This window comes from Miniopterus natalensis, chromosome 7, assembly GCF_054644295.1.
Source record: "Miniopterus natalensis isolate mMinNat1 chromosome 7, mMinNat1.hap1, whole genome shotgun sequence".
Classification (NCBI taxonomy): domain Eukaryota; kingdom Metazoa; phylum Chordata; class Mammalia; order Chiroptera; family Miniopteridae; genus Miniopterus; species Miniopterus natalensis.
In genome coordinates, this window is record NC_142087.1 from 22,408,588 (window position 1) to 22,430,501 (window position 21,914).

Genomic DNA, 21,914 nt, shown 5'->3' on the forward strand with positions numbered 1-21,914 from the left:
AGCACACTGCAAGGGTGTGGATACAAGAAGGAAAGGATCATGGCCACTTTGCAACCCCAACTACTTAAATCTTGCGTACTTCCTGTGTCCCCCGCCTTTAAATGCCAAGGACATATGTGAGGTTTCTCAAGGAGTGTTCCACAGCCTCCTCACTTCACTTCACCCTTACCTCTCCCACACGGTGGAGGGAGATGCACGCTCCCCAGCAATTCTCTCCATAGCCATCCTTACTATCGGCCTTTCTCAGCCTCTCCCCAACTCCTTGTCTCCATGCATGAGTGATGTGCTAAGGGATGAAAAACTGGTTTCATGTTTTTCTTGGTTTAGGCTCCCCTAGAAACAATGGGAGATGTGAAGGCAAGAAGATTAATTAGGGAGGAGATCCCAAGAAACAGATGAGGGAGCAGCGAGGAGAGACAGGGAGGGGAAGGAAGCCAGCACAGGGTGTGTTTTTCAGTTCAGTTACCACTATGGGCAAAAACTCTGGGAGTCAGTGTATGATGCAGACCTCAGAGTTATCCCACCCAGGGGTGAGGGGGCTGGGGCATTTATGCTCCAATCTATCTTTATAAAGATGCACCATTTATACGATCCCTCCATCACTGACTGAAGCTGCCAGGTGAGCCACGGATTCCCTGGCACTGCCAGCCTGCTCTGAATATGTGCAGGCGGAGCAGGCACCAGCCGCCAGAGAAAACTGTCTGGCAAGAAAGGCAGGTGCTGGCGGCTGTGAAGTCCGGCCCTTTAATCCTGAAGGGGTAAGAACAGGGGTCAGAGTGACAGCTCCTGGCTGTCATACCTGCCCTAGTAGATGGTGTAGCAACTTCATCAGACTCCAAAATAACAGGAAATGCTGAATTTAGTATTCTACTACACAGGCAGTGCTCTCAAAATGTCATTCCCTTACTCTCAGCTCCTCTCAAAAATTTATTTTCTTCTTCCAGCCAGTCTCTACCATTTTTATACATATTTATTTCCATTCCTGTTGTTCAGAAAACCTTTAACCGTAAGATTAAGATTCATTGTCTCATCCCCTGTCCTCTACTTACCATCAGTTCTCTATTACCATCAATTCTCTCATGCCAATATCTTCTCAGGTAAATGTCCTGCATCTACTACAGGGTCTGGTCCATAGAGGAGACTCAACAAATATTTCTGGAATAAATAAATCAATAAATGAGATTCACTATTGTTGCAATCACTTAGGGTATTTTCTGTGCCAACACCAGGTTCAAAATATTCTTCTATTTCCTCTTCTCAGCTCCCTTGAGAGGTGGAGCTTCTCTTTTGCCCTGGTTTTAACCAGCGGTTTCTTATGCAAGAAACTCAACCTGACACCTCCCATTTGCCACAGTCATTCTGTTTCCTGCAACTTCTAAAAAATTCTTCTGAAGATCTATGCCTATCCCTTTCCATCGTGTGAGTACAGATTACCATAAGTTTTATTCGTGATGCTCTAAGAATAAAGAACCGCACTTCTCTGTCCTTCCCTCTGCCTTTCCCTTCTCTTTCTCTCTCCCCATCTCCCCGCCACACATACAAACACAGCCCTGAGTTATGCTCTTCACATTGTCCTCTCTCAAGAATTCCATTCCCCTCATCATCGCCTGTGCACCTCGATTGTTTTCAGTAACTTTCTATCGAGGTGAAACGCCCAAGGAAAAAGTGCAAAAATCATAACACTCGGCTCCGTGAATTTTCACCAGTGCACACACAGGTACAGCCAGGGCTCCTGCCTCAGCCCCGGGGAGGCCAGCAGAGCCCCTCTAGCCTCACTCAGTGGGGGGCGGCTCACTCTTCCACCAGGACCTGTGACAGCCCCACAAAGGCTCTTTCCCCACAATGGTCCACATCCAGGCTGTGGAAATCCCCAAGCCCCCACTGCCTGTGGAAGGCAGATAAGAGATAAGCCTCTACTCTGCTTATCTCTGGTGGAAATACTTCTGGAAATCCATGGTGCTATTTTTGTTTTCGGGTTTTGAGGGCTCCCTGCTTACTTTCTAGCCCCTTCTTTGGTCTTATTGACTGTTGTTTGGTCTTCTCTTATTATATGAGTTTCTTTGTGCTCTGTAATTGCTTTGAATGAATAGAGAGGAATTCACTCTGTTTCACACTGTAAGTTTTCCATGAGCATTCTTCACCTATCCTTTGCATATGACATTCATTTCACCCTTTTGAAAATAGTTGGTGGTTCTGAGAATGTTCGGGCTGGCAGGCTGGCAGGGCAGACATATATGGCCAGAGCCTCTCAAAACCCATCCCAAATACAAGAACTCAGACACCTAAACATCAACCTCTTACTGTCCTGCTTTAATTTATTCTATAGAATATGTGGCATTTTTGCCACCTCCCCCGCAATCTTACATTCAAGGTTATTGAACATCACTGCATACTCTCCTAAATACAAATATCAGCAACACTTACAGGCTCTGGATGAAGTATTACAATGTTCCTTCGAAAAAAGTGCTCCACATCCATGATTACATAATTAAATGGCCTAAAATAGTTTCATGGTGCTTGAAAGAAAAAAGAGCTGAAATCAAGTGTTTATTACTAGCCAGAATGTGATAAATCTATTTTTAAATTGGGGATGGGGAGATATGTGTGCATGTGTATGTTTATCATAGCCATTAAACTTAATTTGGTGCTCGCTGAATTGTAAAATAAATGAAGAATCACACGACACTCTTTATGTCAGCCAAATGCTGGGAGACTAAAAATCATCGGAGGTCTATCCGAACAGGTGCACATGGAATTTTTCTGACACTGAGATACTTCTGCAAGCAACAAAATTTTGCTTTGTACCCAGTTCTAGCAAGAGGGACTGTGTTTTTTGAACCTTGACTTCAGCTCAAAAGCAAGTGTCTTGGGGCCTGATCTAATGAGATGGCTGATAGAAAAGACTCACATAGGCACACACTGCACACATACACATACATAGAGGCAACATCTATGGATAACTCAGGTGTCACCTCACAGGACCTCAGTCCTACTCCCATATTTTTAGCCGTAGGAGAGTAAGAGGAAAGGAGCATGATCTTCTATAATCTGCTTTCAAATAAAGCAGCAGATTCTTACCACAGAAGAGCATTCGTAAATAAAGCTTTTGAGAGTGGTTTGTGGCTTCTCTAAGTATACATACACAAAAATAGAATGCATATTTTTGTTATTTTAATTTTTGTGTACATACAAAAATATTTTATAATTCTAGCATATGTATATTTTCAGCAAAGAATGGAATATCACTCTGGCTTTCAAATTCTGCCCAGTTGTGGCAAGTTGAAGCTTCAGATCTTAGTCAACCCAGAAGAACAAGCATATCTCAGTTAACCTGGGGAAATTCTAGGTCGAGGTCTTAGCTGCCTTAAGATCTTCTCCCACCAGAGTTAGGATGGCCCAAGTAGGACCAGAATCAATGGTTTATTAAATGCACTGAAAATGGTATCTGTGTTGAATGATTTGAAGACCACCTTCCTCCAAATATTCAAAGCACCATTGCTTTATTTTTCTTTAAATAGGTATTTAAACCTTCCTTTTGAAATATAAGTGCCCATAGGGAAATGGTATATCATGGAATAAATTAGTTTTACAGACCTACTTTCTCCATCCCTGAAGTCTAGATGGAAAAATGGAATCAAAGGGAGAAGGTGAAGGTTCTGACAGAGAAAGATGGTAAGAAAGGATGTTGGGTCAATAGCAATTACAGCTCCGTGTCGGTTCTGCTTAAGTCTGTCCCAAGGCTATCTAAGCTAGCTTTTTGCTCCCCAGCAACATTGTCCAGTTTTAAAATTCATCAATAAACATAGAAGCTGTGAAGATGCAAGCCATCCAGCAGAAAGACTAAACAAATAAATAAGAAAGTCTAGTTTATCGCCGAGTCTGCTGAATTCGCCTCCTAAATGTCTCCCGACTTCTACTTCTTTCCACCTTCATCTCCACCAGCCACATCTAAGTCATATCACTCTCCAGCAGTCTCCCAAAAGGCATCCCCATATTTATTGCCCCCCCCAACCCCAACTCATTTTCACAATGCAGCCAGAGTGATTTTTTTCAAGATGTAAATCTGACCAGGTCAGCTCACTACTTGAAACTCTTCAATGGTTTTACAGTATCCATGGGGTAGGATTTACATTCCTAAATGGCCTATAGGCTCTACAGATTAGGGCCCCTGCAGTCTCATCCTGCTTTTTCCCTAGTGTTGTGTTTCCTTGTGGCCCCTGCTCACCATGAACTGTCCTTCCCAGCATCTTTGCACTCTTCCCTCTTTTCTTTTACCTACTCATTTTTGGGATCCCAGTCTCAATCCTTCAGAGAAGACTTTCTGGCCTCTCTAATTAGGTCAACCAGCTATAAGGAATAATTCCTCTCCTTAAAAATAACTGCCACAGTTGAAGTTGTCTATTGGTTTGATATGTTATCTAATTAATGTCCATTTCCCTACTATATTTTGAGGGTCAAATGAGCAGGAAGAAAGTATGTTTTATTAGATATCTGGGCACATACCTAGCCTACATGTCCCAGCAAGTTGGGTGTAGTCATATATGACTAAGCTCTGGCCAAAGGAATGTGGGCAAAAGACATATGGACCATTTCAAGAACAGACTAATATAAATTTATACTGAAATGCTCTACTTTTTCCTTAAACTGAATTGGACAGAGAAAGATCTTAGAAGCCATGAACTGAAGATGTTGAGAACCTGAGTCACGAATAGGAGAAAATTTATCCAACCCAGGACGTCCACAATGGGCTTCTCTTTGTATTAAGCCATGAATATTTGAGAGTTTATTTTTTGTGATAATCAGCATAGTCCTAATAAAACACAATTCTATTCCTCATGCCTAGCACAGTATCTAACACATAGTAGATATTCAATAAGTTTTTATTGATTAAATGGAAAGTATTGTTTCTCAGTATATGTAACATCCTTGGAATTAATAAAGGCAATGGGGTATTATCTGCATTTGGTTGATTCACAAACTGGACCTCATACACAGAGGTCAAGGAGAGACTGAAGAAAGGGACAGAACACTCCAGATTGATAGGTGGTAGGTTTAAAAGGCAAGAAAATTTATATGGGAGGCTTATCTGGGGTGGCTGCAAGATGAGTAGATTTCCACATCCACCCTCCAGAATCTTAAAAGTTTAGACAGAGACCTTGCTTAACTGGGTTCAGCCAAAGTATACCATCCAGATTGTCTTAACAACACATTGCTCTCAGGGCTGTGTCCTTGAAAACAGCTCCCATTGTGCAAACTGTGTGCAGAACCTACATTACTACAACAGGGGAGGGAGTAAGGAGCCTCGGATTGTCTGGGTCCAGCTACCAGGTCAACAAACAGTCACATCCTCTCAATTACCTCTTCCAACAATTTGATCAAGACTTGAGATTGTCAACTACATGGTCACCGGGACCATTTCAACACCAACACGAATCCCCAATTTGGGGTGTGATGAAGGAGAAAACTGCATTCAGTGCCAAACAACTCAATTGTGATACAGCCCTAGGGCCAGGCCCCTCTCTGGCCAGACAGCTCTGCTCCTCACTGGTTTGCTCTTCTCTGTGCCAGTCTGCTTTGTGCTACGTGGTCTGCTCCGCTCTGCTCTGACCTTCATCGGTCTGCTCGAGTGAGACATCTTCAGTGTTTCAGCTCAGCCAGGGAAACAGTCTTTGGTAGAAAGGAGAAGTGCACTTGCAGAGCCAGAGGTGAGCTGCATTATGTAGACAGAAGTCTCTGCCCCTGGTCCCTGATTGATCCATCCTCATGCAAATGAGGACTCCACATTCTCACAGTTTGATTGGTCTAAAAGACACAGTTCTGATTGGTCAAAATGAGCTGCTCTTATTGGTCAGTGATGGGGATGTAGCTGCGCCGCTTCCATTGGATTGGAAAAAATTCAGTCCCATTAGTTTAAATAGGATTCCAGGACCTCCTTTATAAGGGCTGGCTCCCTCTCCCTCCCCCCCCCCATGCACCCATGCCTTTCAACTCCTACTAAATTCCTTCTTTTGCCTCTGTAAATTGTTTCCCCAGCCCACGCAGCCAAGCTGGCTCACTTTTTCCATGGCTCACTTCTTCTATCTCCATGACTTTCTATACAAACTTTTGCTTGTATTTGAATCTTCACTCTGAATTCTTTCTTGGCCAGAATTCAAGTACCGAGGTTGCTTTCTGTAACATTCTGGTGCCGTTTCACTGCAAACAGTATCATATTGTTCTCACTTGTTAAGTGGAGACAATATGATCTACTTCGGAGAATTGTTGGAGGCTTGCATGTGAAAATCTATCAAATTTAATGCAATGGCTAGCACTTCACATTCCATAGATAGGTATTATTGACCATTCTTTATCCAAGCTGCTTATGCTTCATTCCTCATATATATTAATGGCCTTCTGGTTTTGATTGTGGAAATATTTGCTCCCATGCTTCCCTTCCTTCCTTTCTTTTGTTCTCTTATTTCTCTATTTCTAAATTAATCATTTATTGATTTAGAAAGTTTAGACAAAAAGCCTGAGAATTTAGAAAGTCAGAAAAGATTGAAAAAAAGAGGTATGTATCTCAAACACACATACACACATACTCTCTCACACACTCATACTCAGTGTAACCAAAATAGCATTATCATTGGTTTGGGGTTCTCGAAAACCTTAGTTCACTTCTCAGCGCAACCACTCCCCATCTACATAACTTTGGCTATTGTTTAACCCCATGAAAAATGCAAATGGACCCATAACCCCAGCTCTGTATTTACATCTGAACAGATTACTGTTCTGAGCCTGAATTTCCTCATCTGGAAAACAGCAGTACTAATGGCACCAATTTCACAGGGTTGATATGAGAGTTAAATAAAGCAATAAACTGGAAATTAACTGTCACATAGGAGAAGATCAATAAATCATAGTTGCTGTTGTTTTTATAGTTTTAATGAAGCTTAAGTGAGCTAATATGTAAGCGGCCTTGCACAGAGTAGGAACTCTGAAACCTCTATTCCCACTTTCCCTTTTTCCCCCTCTGTGCTCAGTGAAAAGAAGCCATTTAAATGGGTTGGTGCAAACACTTGTCATTGATAATGTATACTATTTTCTAAAGCTGAGTAAACTGGGTTATTTCTTGTAGCTAGTGCTAGTGATAACATCTAGTAGAAAAACTCTAAATCAAAACCAGAAGAGCTGACTGACTCAACTGAAGGGAACCAGCCAGCATTCCTCCCTGCCAATGGTGGATGCCAGAACCCCACAGCCTCTTCTTTATTTTTGACTTTGATGCCTGTTAAGCCATTAATCCTCCTGCAAGAAATACTTCTGAATAAGTATCCACATCTTCTCTAGAATATGAGAGTGGGAGAGATTTACAAGCAGATTTTTAGAATTTATGTTTAACGATTTGCATGAGGGAAGTGGGAGGAAAGGAATGCTGAATTCCAGAGGGAAATGGGAGGACTCACAAACCTGAAAGTGAAAAATATTGAAGACAAAGAAAACGTTGCCTATTTCATACATTTGTCCATATTTGATCCTTAGTTCCAGTGTAGAGGGAACTTCCACCGTGTTTGAGATGCCTGAATGGGTCTCATCCCCGGGAAATCACACCTTTCCTGTGTCCTTGCTACCTTGGCCTTAGAAACTGGTAACCTGAAAATGGACTGTCCTAGCTCTTCAACTCTTTTCTCATCTGGTTGTTCTTTTGGGGGGGTATATCCTTGTGAAATTTACTTCAGGGACTATGGGACCAAAATACACGCTTGGTTCAGAAGTCCTAAAATGAAAGGTGAAATTTCTTTCAGGTTTAACTAGTGATTTCATGGAATAGCTCCCCAGGAACCGACAAGGAAAAGAGAAAAAAAGAAAGGAGACATAGATTTCATTTTAAAACTCTTCCATATGAACAATTATCCCACAAGACAACACAACAGGGTATTTTAAGTGAGTGTTTTTGTTTGCTTTTAGGATACGAACACACATTCTACCCGGATACATGTCGTATTCCAGGAGTGGGGAGGGGAGACTGTTGGAAGCCTGGGTAAAGAAGTCGTAATTTGCAGCAAGAGACAAGATAGAAAACCCTTCTTATGGTTTCAGATGTAGACATAAATTGCTCTGTTCAGTTTTGACGTTTAAATGGAAGATATCGAATCCCATGTTTACACACGACGTGGAGCATGGAAGCACATATATTCCTCCAGGCAAAATCACACGTGTGACAATACTCTCGAGACCCAGCTGTGAATTCCTCTTACAATGTCTAAGGAACCCTGGCTGAGCGAGAGCTCACTTTCTGCGGATTTCTGCCATCCCTTCAGTTTCTCCACACCATGGAAATCTCATTGTGACACTCAGAACCCGTCTTCTCCCAGGGATCACTTTCAAAGCATCTCACTGCCTGTGGCATGACAGGGGAAGGGAAATGCTGATGGGTTTGAATTCTTTCCCCAGTCTCTCAGCGTCTCTGTCGCACAGTTTGGCATTTCACTCCTCTGTTACAACAGAGGCCATGTCAGAAATTCCTGCTTGACCTTGAGATAGTTCGAAGGTGCTGACTGACAAGGCATTCGGAGCAGCTGAAATTCAGTCTTTAATCACTTGCGCTTTAAGACATTTATTGTGTAATTAGGGAAAATTCGGAAAGCGTTTGAAAACTTCACATAATGATAAATCCAGATTTTAATGAGCTTGTCAGATGTTACTATCCCATTCCTGACACCAGTACCAGAAGGATGAGACAATTTCTCAGTATATTCAGAAATATTATTTCAGACTAAAGTATGACCTGAATACCCTATTTTAGTCTGTTCTTTCTCATTTGTGTGTGTTCCTTTCTCATTTTCTTGAAAGATGCTATTTAATTTTAAAAACGACAGTCTTCCAAAGTTCTTCCATTTTATTTTTTTATTTTCATTTACTCATTTATTTTATTGAATTTATTGGGAAAACAATCTTCAAAGTTCTCATTTAAAAAGTAATGACATATTTTCTTAATCTGGGAGAAAGTCTTGGGAAAGAGGAATTATTTTCTGGATCAAAAGATTAAAAGGATTTATTTTTAAACCTATTCAATGTAGACTGATTAGTACTCCATTCAATTTTCTAGACTGAAACAAAACCATTAGTAAGGCATTTTAGCATTTTGCATTTAATAAATTTTCTTTAAGAAGCCCCAGATAATCAGACTATAAAGAAGAGACAATGTAGGCACATATTTATTTTTAATTAGTAAGTTTCCTAAATAAATCATTCTGTATATTGAGAACTTTTCTTCAGTGGGAAAGATGCCACACTTATTTGTGTTTATTTCATTACTAAATCAGAGCATGTTCAATAAAAGAAATAGATTGCATATTATATTAAATCAAATCTACTAATAATATTCACTAGAAAACTATGATGATTCTCCTGGAGGGTGAGATTCGGAGTGACTACTCTCCAAGAAAATCATGTTTGTTATGCTATGTTTCTTATGCCTTTCACAAATCTTTAATTTTACTTGAAAACTGATGTTGGATTTTTTTGCTCCTACAAAGACAGAAACCTGGATTTCCAAAAAGAGGCACATGACATGAGATATACTAAAAACATTTTGCAAATAGAATATGCCAGAGGTAGCAGAAAAGTCTGCTTTTGGGGAAGCTTCTATTATGGATAAAATTGTTGTTAGTCGCTTTTATTTTACTGGGAGGCAAATTAGTCATCGCATAGCCTGTTCCATTTTTTTCTTGAAATCAGGTCATTTAATCCCTTCTGGGATGTATTTAGAATGAGAGCCTATATTTTCCTCTCAGATTCATCTGGAGAGAATTTCAAGTGGCAGGTCTTCATATAATGGGGCATGTGGAAATGGAGTCTAAAGTGTCTGACACTTTTAATGATATAACTTCATTCACAATGGCATTACCAGCGAATAAGAAATTGAAAATGTAGGAGAACCAAATCCCCATATGACCTCAGCAGCTCTAAAATTATGCTGTTCCTGTAATGTGCTTTATACCTGCTGTATGGAGGTATAAATACAGCTGGCAACCTCTGAAGTCCGGCATCAGTGGATGAAAACCTATTTCTGAGCACAATACATCATCTGTTACTAGGATATAACAGTTATTACTTATTCGTCTTGGACAAGAGTCCATGTTTAATCATATTTATGATTTAAAGCTAGAACCAGCTAAATGCAGGAAATTGAAAAGTTCTGTTGGACAGTCAGTTCTTTCATTCACCAGCTATTCGGCTCTCTTTGGGTTCCTAAATACAATGGGAGCCCCAAGGAGGGACATGAGGCTGCTTAGCTCCCTGACTAAAAGCTGAAGAAACAGAGCATAATTATTGAACTGATATTGTCTCTAAGAGAGATCTGCAAGGTATAATTTTCCTGTTTCCATAAAAGAATCAAAGTATGGATTTTAATGCTAGCCTAGGCCCTAATTGCATAGGAAAGAAATCTAGAAAGAAAATCAAGATAGACAGATAGATAATAATTAGATAGGTGATGGAGTAATAATTCTCAAATGCTCTGAAGTGAAGGATCAATTTGTTTTGGTTTTAATTTCCAATCTGTCGAGGGGGCATACTTTTGTAAAAATAAAATAAAAATGACGAATAAAAAAATGAAATAAAAAATAAGCAGAGGCACACAAACTACAAGCCCTGATTTCCATTATTAAGTTCAACAGTCAAAGAAATTACATGGCAGTGAGTGCTCAGAAGGAGCGTGACGGGGGGAAGCTGGCACAGAAGGTTCTAAGAGCTTCCTCTTAGCTCCTGTACTTTCCGCATCACAGGCTGGCACCAGTTCATGGACCGCACTTCGCGAAGCCCTGAGATCAAACAGATATTCTTGCCTTGCCTTTTCCCTGATTTATTTGGCATTTGGTACATATCTCAGCATTTCTAAGCAGTGTGCTAGCAGCAGCATTTTAGTCAAAAGAGGTTGTTTTTCCTATGTCTGCCTGTCCTTATAGGGTTGCTGGGGGTGATGCCAGGGGGCGAGGGAAGGGGGCATGGTACAGAAAAAATGTAAGCTGTGGTTCCTCACCCAAAGAAATATAACCCAGCAAGAAAGGGACTGTTTGATGAAGTGTTTCCCCACTGAGGTCATGGATAAGTGGGGTGTCACAGACTTTTTTCAAGGGGCAATTCCTGTGTGCACCAAATAATGTCACAGCAGGCTGAATAAATGCTTTGTGTATATGAATCCTCCCGTATTCCAACTGGGTGCAGTTGTCATTAAAATACCTATTCCTTTAAAAACTGATAGCAACTATATGACATCGTGTGTTCACTCTGCCAATAACTTGTAGAGAGACACTACAGTTGCGGGGGGTGGCACCAGAAAGGAGGGGGACACCAGCAGGCCTGTTCAAAGCAGGGGCGGCCATGGGGGAGCTAAGGCGGCTGGAGCAGGCACTGGGTGTAAGAGAAATTCGAGTTTGTGCTGGAGGAACGGGTGTGACTCTGTCTCGCAGAAGTCCCTGTTGGTGGAGGGGATAATACACGTGAGAACATAAAGCCATGACGGACCCTCCCGTGAAAATGAAACAGGTTGTGGGGGCGCGCTGGGGGCTAAGAAAATATGCAGCTTGGTTGTGAAGGACCCGGAGCGTTAGCCAAAGGTGGACTTTCATCCGTTACCCCTGGGACAGCAGAACCTTTTCAACAGAAATGTCGCGATCCCTGACTGACAGGCTCTAACTCCCCGAAGCTCAGCGCCGAGGCCGACTCCGAGGTCGCGCCCACACTCCCAGAGGGAAAGTACTGTGGCGGGTCACCGGGGTCGGCCACGGGACACGCGGGAAGAACGGCAGCATTTGTTATTGCCGCCCCAGAGCTGGGGTCCCCAAACCTGTCTGAACGTTGAAAATAAACAAACACGTGGGGTTTTAAAGATTCAGCTCTACAAACCCCACATAATTCAGCAACTGGTTCTATATAGTGGAGGCAAATGAACGACTTTCGAGGACATAAGATGAAAAGCTCTGCACTGGATGCAGATTGGGCAAGAGCCCAGAACAGGAGCTGATGGAGGGTTAACAAAACAAAACAAAAAATCTCATTTGAGAAGCATTTGTAAAAGTTATAGAAGATTAGAGCTGCAAATTAATTTTAACATTCCACAGCCAACTTTCATTTAAAAAATATAGGGACCCAGACACATAGATGTTAAGCTTATTGCTCCGAAACATCTGTTTGCAACTTAAGGGGCAGGAGCTAGAAGCCCCGTCTCTCGTTCCCCAGCTTCCCTCCTCTCCATTTCTGACATTGATTCAACTTAGCAAATCATTAAATGGGAAGGTCAAGATGGAAGAATCACAGATAATCCCCAAATGCTGAGGCTAAATTACCGAGATAGTAATAGATTTACTGTTAACAGAGGAGTTCTTTGGATTTTAACCTTGATAACAAAATATTTGTCAATGAAATGGGCCATTGAAACAAAGCCTTAAGAACAGTGCTGCCACAGGGCCCAGCAGTCCCTCTTTTAGGTATCTACCCCAAATTTTTGAAAACATTTATTCATAAAGACATATGTACCTCTATATTCATTACAGCATTATTCACGGTGGCCTAGACATGGAAACAGCCTAAGTGTCCCTTGATGGATGACTGGCTAAAGGAGATATGGTACATCCATACAATGGAACACTACTCAGCCATAGACAGAATGAAGTACTGACATTTGCAACAACATGGATAGATCTTGAGGGTATCATGTTATGCAAAATAAGTCATACGGGAAAAGTCAAGAACCCTACGATTTCATTCATATGTAGGATACAAAACAGAAAGCAATAAACAAACCCATAGACAGACAACCTTATGGTGGTTACCAGAAGGGAAGGGGGCTGGGGAGGAAGGAGACTAGATTTTGGGTGGTGAGCACACAAATGCAGTGTACAGATGATGTATTATTAAGATTGTACACTTGAAAATTAGATAATCTTATTAAGCAATGTTATCCCAATAAATTTAATTTAATAAAAATTATGTTATCTTATTAGTAGATGCATTTCTCCCTCAATTATACTAGATGGTGTAAATCTGACAGACTAAGTTAGCCTGCAGCAACAAAGATCCCTAATGAAGCTTATCTCTTGCTTTCAAAAAGTATACTTGTGGGAACAGGTAGCTTTCAAGGGCAGCTCTCCTACACCTACAATGTTAACACTGCAAGGCCGCCAATCCCAACAATTAAATGCCCCTACCAGAAATAACAGGTATCACTTCACTCACATGGCTATGCCAACTTCAAGGCAGAGGCAGGGTATTAATCTTCCTACGTACGTGGAAGAGAAGATGCTGGTGAATAGTCATAATGCTGTGAACAATACCAGGTGCAGTGAGATTTAAAAGGTGATGAAAGGGCTCCAAATGACAACTATCTGATATATCAGCGAATGTGTCCTGCTGACTTTTTGGAGCCAAAAGTCTGTGTGGTTTTTATGGGATCCCTAAGGGATTCTCATTCACAAGAATTTAAATAATTGATAAAGCTGTGTTTTCATACTTCTCCATATGGTACATAGCTCAAAGGAAAATGCTGGGAAGGAAAAGTAAGTTTTAGATCAAGAGTAGGATACATTTTATTACAATATTATGCCAAATAAACATAAATTTAAAAGATATCCTCTTCAGCAAAATAAAGTCCTAACTTACCTATAAAGATTTACTGATTTTCCAATTTTAATATCTAGTTAAATATGTGTGTGTGTGTGCATGTGTGTGTGTGTTTATTTGTTAGCATGCTGGTGCTGGCAAGTTATAATCCTGAAAAGAATTTTAAGGGATTTAAAAAAAAAAATCTGTCCAAAATACTATGCCTACATCAGCTCCATTATGTCTAAGCCATAACCTCACAGGGCAATTTTGGAAAAAAGTAATTGAAGTTTTTTTAAAAGTTGCAAAGCTTGAATTCTCAAACCCCAGATATTGTTGAGTAGCCACAAAAGTAAAGCAAGTGATTGAAAATTGAAAAACCATTCAGCTCAGCAAGTTATTTGTTGCCATGGTGCCAACAAATAACTTTAGAGAATGGTGTACATCCTATAAAGTTAATGGGTTATTTTGTATGTCCTTAATCTTTTATTTCCATTTCTCAAAACTGTTTGAAACTACAATGTTAACAGAGAAAATGTTGCCTGGTTATGTAGAGGGACTTTACATGAGGATGAGATTTTGTGAATTTCATGCCCCAAAATTGGTTCTCTGGGGACCAACATGAGGAGCAGTAAAAGGGCCCTTCTCAGATCTCTGTCTGTGAGGGCTGCTCCTCTACAGGCTGAGAATGACATCTTTTTGTGTGTTGCCACCTCACTGACATACAAAATGTCAGAGCAAGGACCCCTCCAGTGTACCTGTGTGCAAATTTCTCCGGGGCAGAATTTCCTGGATGCAGGTATTGTGCGTGTGGATTAGCAGTGCTAATTTACTCTCCGAAGTGGCTTTGCCAGTTTCCACTCCATCCATTGATGTCTGAGAGGCCCCTTTTTTACAAGAAGGGCAAACAAGGGCAACCGACCTTGCAGTGCCTACATCAAGCCTGCTGAATGTGTTTACCTGCAGGAACCTCAGAGATGGGATCTGTACAGGTGAGGGATCTGGGCCCTGCAGCTCGCCGAGACGGCCCCCAGCAAACTGGCATGGCCAGGAGTCAGATCTGCGAAGAACTCCCACATTTGGCCGGAGGGTTTTTAAGAACCACGGTTGAGAACACGCTCCTCATACGACCAGAGGCTCCAACACAACACAGCAAGACGTGGCAGAGCCTTGGCCCAGCCCTATTTGTCAGCTCAGTGCTGATGGCTGGGGATGTAGCAGAGGCCCTTTGCCCGGCATGGCCTGAAGGCTGGCATCTAAGCCTCCGGTGGACCCCTGAAGTTTCCACAGAGCTTTGAAGGAGGCCAATTCCTTTTCTAGAAGGCCAGTCTCAGGGTACCCGTCTTGGACATATTTACCCTCACCTTTCACTCCCCATCCCTTTCCAGCACCCCCCCTTTTTTTGGTGTCACTTTTATTATTATTATTAATCATGAAGTTAGAGTATGTGGTGGGTATGATGGCATTTTTTTTAATCCCCACCAAAGGACTTGCTTAGAGAGAGGAAGGGGAAGAGAGAAGGGGAGAGGGAAACATGGATCTGTTGCGTTCCGTACATGCCCTGACCAGGGAATCGAACGGGCAACCTTTCGGTGCACAGGACGACGCTGAGCTAACTGAGCCACTCCAGCCAGGCTGACTGCAAATCCTTTAAAGTTAAGACTTGCTTTCTGGTCTAGCGTATCATTAACTCTCATAAATCTCCCAGCCTTGCCACGAACAATGTTTTAAATATATCTATTATATCAAACATGTTAATTATGTTGTTCAAAACTTCTGTAGCCTTAATTTCGCTTGGCTAATCTATCAATCACTTAGAGAGGTATGTTGAAATCTCCCAAGATGCTGATGGAATTTTTTAGCCTCCTCTGTGTAGTTTTATAAGTTTTTGATTTATTTATTTTAGGCCTGTTTTGCAAGATACGTACAGGTTTGTAGCATATCTTCCTGATGAACAAAAACTTTTGCCACTATGTCAACGGTCCTCTTTCTCTTCTATAATTTGCTTACTTTAATTCAGCTTTATGTTGTATTATTATACCCCTAATAACTTTCTTTTAATTAGTATTTAACATGTATTTGTTCTCCACTTTTACTTTTCAACTTTTCTGTGACCTCTGTCTTTTTAAAAGCATTCATTTATTTACTTATTTTTTTATTCAGAAGGAAAAATATCTTTGAAATTTTTCCAGGAGTTTAGTTCTTTACTTTATTATTTGTGAGCGCTGATACATTTTTTTTTTTCTTTTCCTTTTTTTTTTCTTTTTTACCCAGTTGTTCTGGTTTTTTGTTTGTTTGTTTTTGCTTATGTGTTTGTTTGCCCTTTCTCTAAGACATTTCAACTGAGATTTATATTCCCCATTCCATTTTTTTAACATCTACTAGTTAAAAAGTTCTGCATTCAATTACTATTTCTTTTAGGAATTCCTCTGGAAAGTTTAACCTGCATTCTTAGATTAAGATGATTGAAGTTAACCAATACCTTAAGTCTTCTCCTAAATATGAGATGAACTTTTAAAACATTTAGTTTCCGTTACTCCTACTTTCAAATGAGATTTAATTATTGTCCAGAATTCAGGTCTATTTTGTTTAACCTCCCAAATTAGATATTATCATTGTTACATCTAATTAATGTTTGTTTAGATTTACCAACATATTCATTATTTTTATTTTGATTTGTTTCATTTTCATTTCAGACATACCTTCTGGACTCATTTTCTCTTTACCTAAATAAATTCCAGATGCACTCCTTTTGTGAGGGAGGGTCTTCTGCTTGTACAATCTTCCAGTTTTTGTCTGAAAATGTCTTTATTTCACTTATGCTCTTTCTCAAGGTATGCATTTGTACATTGACAGGTATTTTCTCTCAGCACTTTATATATCTTACTTCCTGACTTCTGCCTTCCACTGTTGCTGCCAGAAGCCAGATGTTGGCCTAATATTTATTCCTTTGTAAGTGATTTTTGTCTTCTTTTTCATAACTGATTGTAAAATTTTTTGTCCTATCTTCAGTGTACTACAAGTTCACTACCATCTGTCTAGATAAGTTTCTTTTTATTTATTTTTCCTGGGATTCACTGAACTTTGTAATCTGAAGACTGTTGTTTTTTTTTATTAATTCTAGAGACATCTGAGGTATTATCTTTAGGAACATTTCTGCTCCCCTTCTTTCTTTTGTCCTGTTTAGACATATGCAATTGTATCCTTCATGTGTCTTAATCACTCGCATTTTCCATTCCCTTGCCTCTCTGTACTGCATTCTGGGTAATTTCTTCGCATCTCTTCTCCAGTTCACTAAGTAGCACTTCAGTTGTGTCTAATCTACTGTTAAAACCATCCATTGCACAGCAAGTCCATATCTAAACTCTATGCCTTGGAAATACATAAGTTCAAGTAGGTTTTGTATAAATGATGCTCTTTGCATACTTATTTGAAATATGAAAAATAAAACTAAATATCTCAGTACAAAAATGGCTCAATAAATTATACACATCTGTTCAATTAAATTAACACTACCTAGGAATCTAAATCAAGGTTTTTGCCTCATTTTGGACCAATGCCCATCTATATACACTAGAAAAATGTAAGTTACAGTGTGTGTGTAGAGAATGTTCTAAACATCACTACTACAAATTGATATGCTTTCAGTATAAAACACAGTCTACATTTCAAAGACTTGTATGAAAAATGTAAATTATCTCATTAATAATCTTACATTGATTGGATGTTGAAATTGTAATATTTTAAGTTTATTGGGTTAAATGGTATTAAAATTAATTTCATTTGTTTATTTTCACTTTTTGTGTCTAGTAGACATTTAAAATTACATATTATTTTTAAAAGGTTTTGATTTTCTAATTTAAAATTTACTTTTCATCTCTAGAATTACTATTTGATTTTTTTACTAATAAGTGCACTACTGATACTCCCGACTTCTTAGTCGCATTTTCGATACACCTTACTTTTCTGAGCATACCCATCACACTTATTTCATATTCATTACCTGCTAATTCTAGTACTCACTGTCATTACACGTGTGATTCTGAAATATGGCGTGACTGCTCTCCCCTGGTGGCTCATTTCCTCTTTATTTATTAATTCTTGGAACTTGTGAAAATTCTGAGTTTAATTTACATTCCTCCAAAGCAGATTTGCCTTTTTTTCTGCCAGCAATGTGGAACTCTACCACCCCACACAAATCACAGCAAATGTTCACCTTATGAGTTTGGGCGAAAGTCACATAGGCAATAAGATTTTTTTTTTATCAAAGTATAAGATGATACTCAAAATGTGCACATATCAAAAGTGAAGGGCTCAATATACTTTCATAAGCATATCTATGAGGTCAGCACCTAAGCAAGAAACAGAATAGTAAAGGTCTCCGTGTCAGAAGAAGACCTCCACAGGCTCTGCACTGTAGGGCTGTATCATACATGGCAGGTTTTGCTTTGCTCTGCTCTGACCCCTTGGTACTCAGAGCAAAGGCTAAGTTTACCAGATACCCTTAATATCTCCTCCATTGGCAAATACCCATTTCCTGGGGCTTCGTGCTGCTTTCTCACTTGTTGGGGTTCCAGGCTTTGTCCCCTGTCCTTTCTGTGACAGGCTCCAGGCAATTAGGGATGCACAAATATCCCCAGGATAAGCGTTGTTTCTAGTACTTTAATATTCTCCAGGGCTGAGCTCTTCTCTTAATTCTCACCTTATTTTCCCACAAGCTGAGGGATGTAGGAGAGAGAAGAGAACAGAGGAGGAAAGAAACAGAGGGAGGAGAGGGGGATGAAGGAAGGGAGAAAAGTCCATTTTAACATGTAAACCAGCAATAAAAGAATTAATTCGATAAATTATCATAAATGATAAAGACAGAAAACCTACAGCAGTAAAAAAAACTTTGCTTTTTAGGGAGCATTTAATATTATGAGAAACTGCCCATGATGTTGTTAAAAAGAAAACAGTGATTCGAACCTGTACAATACGATCGCAGACTTGCAAAACCACTTGTGTGTTTGTACAAACCTAAAAACACAGGGAAGGAATGGATTCAAGTAGTAACACTGATTTTCTCTGGGGAATGGCATTCTTTATGGTTTTCTGCATCTTATGCAAGTTACAATCCTCATTGTATAACATCAACAAAAATTAGGAAGAATTCCAAGAGCCTGCACCCCCCCCCGCCCCCCACACACACCTGCACTCTCTGTCACACACTCAGCCCATGTCCGTGACACGCGAGAAACGGAAAAAACTGAATCGCCTCAATAACGCTCAACAAGAGAAATCTGCAGCCAAGCGGGCCGACAGCGCTCTGCCTTCCGCACGTGCTGATTGCCATCAAATGGAAACCGCGACTCCACGGAGGAGGGGGCTGCTGACTCCTTCCACCCGTGGGTTTTCTTTTATGTTGTAGCATTAAGCCGCCTTCCGCCAAGCAGCACAATCAGGTGCAGGAGGGATGTAACAAAACTCTTCATCTCCCCCCATGAGAGACTCCATTTTTTGGTACTTTAGCTTGATTGAGTCTGTGAAATACTGGAAGGCATGGCAGTTCAGGGAAGGAGGGAAAAGCAATAGTAGCTTTTTACCAATTTATATGATTTGAGAAATAAATTATTACGAAGGGCTGTGCCTTTTTCTCCAACCCTGCATTGTTGCTCTGCGCTCATGCTTTTCGGGAAGTAACTAGAAAGTAGGACCAGTTATTGAAGACCAATTGTAGGGCATGGCTAAAAAAATTAAAAGATGGAAATCACTTGCCTAAGAGAATGCTTTTATGATTCTCTCCCTGGAGTTGTGAGTAGGGGAACCTCAGTCTCCATGGTCTTGCCACTCAAAAACGGGGTTCACAGTCCAGTGGCATCAGCATCGGCTGGGAGTTTGCTGGGAAGGCAGAATCTTGGGCCCCATCCAGACCCACTGAATCAGAATCTCCAGGGACCTGGGGTTTAACAACCTCCCTAATGATTCTTATACACATAGCCGTTCAAAACCACTTGAGAGCATGCAAAAATAATACGAAGCAATTGCAGTTCAGATCGAAAAGAAGAGATGGTTTTATCTCCCTGAATATCTGGATTTCTCTCTCATCTGAGAGGGAAGCTTACTCTAAACCTTCACCCCAGCAGCCACAATTAAGTGTGGGAACTTGATGTACATCAATAAACAGAGGTCAGGGCTGCATTTAAGCAGCCTGGGCCATAACTGGTTGCTTTCACCACCAAACCCCAGGAGTGGACTTTTTGTTCAATTTCTCTCTTTTCATCGTCTTTGAAGAGATGCAACTTTGAAGTCACAGTGTCGCTGTTGGGAACGTTTTGTGCCTTCCATAAATTGTGTCTTTCTGTGACTCTCTGGTGAGCCGGTGCAAAAATAGGGACAAAAGCAACAAAAAAATTCAAGGAAAAGGAAACTCTCTGCAACACAGAAGTTTGCCAGCTCAATTTTTGCTTTTTTGTTCTTATGCATTGTCCTGCAGTTTGATTTTCTACCTTTCTTTTTAGAATCATGAATTATCAAGCACATTAAAAAAAAGGTTTGACAACAAGCATATGACATACTCTGAAAACTAAGTGAAATACCTAAACTATGTTATTGGAAATGTCTTTCTTAGTATCATTTACGACTAAGGAGCAATGCTCTTATCAATCTAACTTTTGAAAAATGTTTGCTTGTCATTTACCATGTGTTAGGAAGCCTCCAGGGTAATAATTCCCTCCCATCCAAAGGTATGTATCCAATTTCCCACTCCCTCAGAATGCTGCATTATGATAATATAATATATTAAACTCTGCTATAATAGTAATGGTATATGAATGACTATGTTCCAAATATTTTCCTCCCTTGTTCCTGTATCAGTTATCTATGACCATAATAATGCTAAGTAACAAACACCATAAAACCTCAGTGGTATAACACAATAGCAGGTATTGCTGGCATGGCGAGTGTCAGCTGGGGACATGCCTGGGGGCTCTGTGTCATTTGGCTGGGCTGTTCCCTTGCCTGTGTGCCAGCTGGCTGTCCACTGATCTAGACCAGCCTCAACTGGGATGACTGGGCACTTCAAGTCTCCTCCACATATCTGTCATGTTCCAGCAGGCTACCTCGGGAATGCCCTCACGGAAATGACAGAGAGGCTGTTGCAGACTTGAGTTGTCAACTTAGAATCACCACACTTGCACTTCTGCTTCATTCTATTTACAAAAGCCAGGCACATGGTCAAGCCCAGGGACAGAGGCAGAGGATATGTCAAAGTTACACGCCAAAGGGGATGGATGCAAAGAGGGCAAAGGATCAGGATTGTGGTTGCAGGGAACTTGCCATCCCCCCTCACCCAACCCATCAGCAGGACCTGCCAATTCCACCTTAGAAATATGTTCCACATCTGTCCAGTATTCTCTATCTTACTGCTACCACCACTTCAGGTCACCATGACCTCTTGCCTATCACCAACAGACTGTTCCTTCCAAATCTCTCTTGTCCATTGCTCCCTAGCCAGTTCTCAACACAGCAATGAAAATCAACTTAAAAAGAAAACCAGCTCTGGCCACTCATTCAATTAAGTCCACCAAATGGTTTCCTATTATTCTCAGGATAAGGGTGGGAACCTTGAGTAAGGCCCTGCCTCATGTGGACATACAGCCTGCCTCTCTTTGACCTTATTTAGCTCCTCTATACCCTCTTCTCTAATCGCACTGGGCTTCCTTCACTTCCTCCAAAGCTATACCTCCCCACACCACAAGGCATGTACACATGCAGGTCCCCCAGCTTCAACTGGTCTTTGCCTATTTCAATCCCATGCACCCATCAGCTCGCTATTCAAACATCACTTCCTCTATTCCTTACCCCATTGACAAGAAAACATGTCCTGGTTTTATGCTCTCAAGCCTGCTTGTAGTTTTCCATTACTGTCCTTACCACTGTTTATAATTAACAATTATCTGTCTCATTAATTAACTAATATCAACTTCCCCACTAAACTATAAAACTCCATGATGTCAGAGGTCATGCTTACAAGTCCAATGTGGTTTCCTAAAACAGTTACTGAACTATAAATATATACATGTAATTTAATTTTGCACACAAGATATCCCATATCTTGAACGTAAATAACGATGTACAATTATTGTGTATAAATAAGTTCCTTAAAAAGGCATTCCAAATAAATGCAGCAAAACATCAATCATTTCTCTGCCTTCCAAATGTATCAGCCAAATCCTTTCTTTAATTTGAGCACATATGCTTTGCCCCTGGGAATACAACCATGAAACAGATTAGCCAGATTGCTGGTAAAATTATTTTTGAAGGTTTGTGTTTATTTTTTGGTGATTTCTTAAATG

At 40.5% G+C, this 21,914-nt stretch overlaps 1 long non-coding RNA gene across 1 annotated transcript in view; it reads right to left on the bottom strand.

Annotated features, from left to right (window-relative positions):
• Positions 1-1,075: 1,075 nt before the first annotated feature.
• LOC148092721 (uncharacterized) overlaps positions 1,076-21,914 on the bottom strand; it is a 28,268-nt gene continuing 7,429 nt past the window's right edge. The window contains exon 4 of the long non-coding RNA XR_015714764.1: positions 1,076-1,155. This is a non-coding gene — a long non-coding RNA (uncharacterized LOC148092721). The remainder of the gene's footprint in view (positions 1,156-21,914) is intronic.